The sequence below is a fragment of the Phoca vitulina genome, unplaced genomic scaffold (assembly GCF_004348235.1).
Source record: "Phoca vitulina isolate PV1807 unplaced genomic scaffold, GSC_HSeal_1.0 scaffold2, whole genome shotgun sequence".
NCBI classification, from domain to species: domain Eukaryota; kingdom Metazoa; phylum Chordata; class Mammalia; order Carnivora; family Phocidae; genus Phoca; species Phoca vitulina.
In genome coordinates, this window is record NW_022589705.1 from 6015258 (window position 1) to 6019109 (window position 3852).

Here is a 3852-nt window from a genome sequence, read left to right on the forward strand (position 1 = left end):
TGATATCATTAGGTCTCTCTCCTTCACTCTCTCTTGCTGTCCTCTGGGTGGGCTTTATTCTCAGGCTGGCTGTTTCCAGGAGATGCCAAAGATGGCCAGCAGTGGCTCTAGGCTCACAGCTTACAAACCCCAATAGGCCAAACATTCCTCTTTGTCCAATAGGTATAATAAAAGCCCTGAGACTGACTCCTACTGGAAGAGATTAGTTCACATGCCTATCCCTCAATCAGTCAGGGTTGGTTGAGCCTAAATAGCATGCCCACCTCCATCATTTGAATTGAAAATGTGGGTGGGGGTGGTACAGGGCGAGGGGCACTTGGAGGGATGACAGGCAGGAGTCCTGGCTCGGAGGTAAAAATTGGGATGGGAACAGATTTGGACACTCCAGTAGAATGTACTACATTTGTGGTCCTAATGAGAGTCAACCCCTACTCCATCATCAAAATCACGCCCTTCCAGGAGGAGTAGCCCCTGCCCCGAGACCCAGATGCTGAAGAAGAAAGCATGAACCTGCCCATGTCCAGCAGGTACTCCATGTCCTGTGGCTGTGCTGCACGCTGCAACCTGCCACTCCACCTGCTGGCCTACTCCAGCCCTGTTGTCAATCGCTCCGGGTCCCTGAATGAGGAAGTACACCCCCAGGAGACAATGACCTTAAACATCATACCTTACAACCTGGGGATTTCATCTGTTGGAAAAGACACCTCCAGAAAGACTCTTTGACCTCGCAGGACAGGCCCATAATTATCAGGAATTGCTAACCACCTTTGTGCTGCCAAACTCCAGGGAATAGACTCTTGGATTCACATGATGCATCTAAAGAAAGCACCAAAGCCTGACTGCACACCATCTGGTGACCTGAAAGTAAAGATTTCCTGGAATCGAAGCAGACACATCTGATGAGACAGCTTTTCCAAGATGTTTGGACAGGACTATATACCTTTTTCTCCCTGTTGCTTCTTCTCTCTGCTTCTTCCATGGAAAGACCATATTCTTGTCCACATTTCCCAAGCCCTTGCAAAAGAGGAAAACCTAGTCTTTTGATTATGGCCTTTCAGAAACAACTTCATTACAATCTTGGGACACATTAATTTTCACTTGATTTTTCTGAAGGGTTAGAATTTTCAGAATTCACAAAAGTCTTCTTTTATCTAAACTATTAACTGACTTTGGATTTTTATCCAGATTTATGGTTTCTGAATTTGCAAACTTACAGGTTGTATTATCAATAACACATTTGGTTCCAAACAGTTCTTTCGAGATAAATAGTATTTTAAAACATCTTTGAAGTTTTGCTATTTTTCAAAAAGTTCATCAACTATTTCTTCATGTTTATACCTGCACTCTGTCTTCCCAAATGCACTAGGTTAATGCTTTCAGTACGCTCCTGCAGTATTCACTAATCTGCTTTCATGGTCGCTTTAAGCAGAGACTTATAGGAGGCATGCATGACTCCAGGTTTGCCTTCACAGGGAGAACCTTTCTCCCCATAATTGGGATAAATGCCAATAAATACTTCAGTTGGCTATTTTCACACCTAGAGTCCTGGTTTAAAACCATCATACAATTTGGATTGTTATGTTATTTCTTTTATTATGTTAAGTTTTGTATTTTCTTTACCGTCAAACTTCTTTTAAAAACCATGTACCTGGGACGCCTGGGTGGCTCAGTTGGTTAAGCGACTGCCTTCAGCTCAGGTCATGATCCTGGAGACCTGGGATCGAGTCCAGCATCGGGCTCCCTGCTCAGCTGGGAGTCTGCTTCTCCCTATGACCCTCCCCCTCTTGTGCTCTCTTGCTCACTCTCTCTCTCAAATTAAAACAAAACAAAACAAAACAAAAACATATACCCAATAAGGTAATGCTGGCTCAATGCTTCAAGGTGAATTCCAACACTTAAAACCTTGAAAAAATAGGCTTTATTTTTTTTTTAAGATTTGTTTATCTATTTGAGAGAGAGAGAGAGCGGGAGGGAGGGAGAGAGAATCACAAGCAGACTGCCCACTGAGCACAGAGCCCGATGCGGGGCTCGATCCCACAACCCTGAAATCATGAGCTGAGCCAAAATGAAGAGTCGGGACACCTAACCAACTGAGCCACCCAGGTGCCCTGAAAAGATAGGCTTTAGAGGAACAGTACCTGAGAGTTTCTCCCTGCTAACCTTCCTTCTTGCTCAGATGTGGCCTGAAGTGGTTTCTAACTGCTCTGTCCTTTCCCTCTGACATAGGACATGACAACCAGGAAAAGTCCTTCCTGGTACCAAGGGACAAACCCATTAAATAGAAAGAACTTGACTCTTGATCAGTGAGGCTTTGAAAGAAAGATCTTGATCAAAATGTGAAAATTAATAAAAGGAAATCTTGTTCAGAATGGCATCCACCAGCTAGGACGGGGAGCCTTTATGACCCAAGATGTCTTGTCAATTTCAGGTCCCATGAAAGTCATATGTGATTAGTGCCAGTTAGGTTTGAACATTAGACATTTTACTCATTAATCAAAGATCTGTGTTTTATATACAGTTCTTAGAAGGGATGTTATAATCCTGCAGCTTTAAGTGTTCATGTTATCAAGTGATATGAGAACCCAAACCTCCAGATTAATATTTGAAGACTATGCTGATGTCAACCTCAAATTTTAAGGTAAGCATAATGTGGATCCCTGACTTTGTATATAAATGTTCAACTATTCGCTCCCCATTGGCAGAGCATGAGCTTGGTACTAATCCATCTACACTACCTCACCACCTGCACACGCACACACACACACACACACGGGGCACTGTCAGCATGTAGGCATTTACAAGATGCCCAGCTGAATGCATCCAGTGACTGTGGGATACAGCAAAGACAACCATCCCTGATGATAATTGATTTTTACCCTGATGGTAGCAGTTTAGACAGAGAGAAATGGGCAAATATAGGATAAATCATCTTTTTGAGATCAAGTCTGCAAGGCACTAGGTCTGTCTCACTTCATGCATCTATTGAGACCAAATTCATGAAAGAGTACCCAAGGAAGGAAAAATAAATAAATAAACAGCCACTTACGGAGTTCATTTGCCAGAAAACAGTGTTTCAATTTTGATGAAGTTTTAGATTAGAATTTAGGATGATCCTATGCTATTTAATCCCTTAGCACTCTCCCCCTGTCCCTAAAATCTTTCACAATCATACTAATTTTTCAGGACACCAAAAGCTAAAACAGCACAAGTTGCTTTTGGTATAAATACTGAAAAGTGTCTCCTATTACTTGAAAGAATACAAAGGATTTAGACTTCCACATGTAAAATGATCATGGCCTCTTTTCTAGGCTTTTGGGGTATAACTTTCATAAGTCAGTTGGCCCATCAGAGTAATTAAATTAAAGAGAACAGTTTTTAGAATGGAATATACTGTCTATTGAGTTTTGGTTAAGTTCTATCCTGTGTATTTGAATAACTAGAATACAGTGTTATGTTGCAGATTTCACATATTTTTTACTCTCTATGTCCTCTCCAGTCCTGCTTCTAGCTTTTGGAAGCAAGTGTCTCCAGTACCCTGATGCCCTATGTTCCTTCAGCTTCTGATCACATTACCCTTATAACTCGGCAGCATCCCCATATTCATTTTCTATGTCAAGACAAACCTCATGTCATGGGCTTCTGTTAAGAAAGCCTGCTCAAGGCTGGCTTTCGTTAGTACTTCATATCCCTGTTTGCCATTTTACCTGCACTCTGCCCTTTCATGTGGAAACTCTCCCTCATATGAGCTCAAAAGGCTCTTTCATTCACCTTTTCTTCTAAAGCCTGTAGGCTCTCTAATGCATGTGTGGGTATAGGTTTGGATGAAATGGTATTCAAAATGTACACAATGTG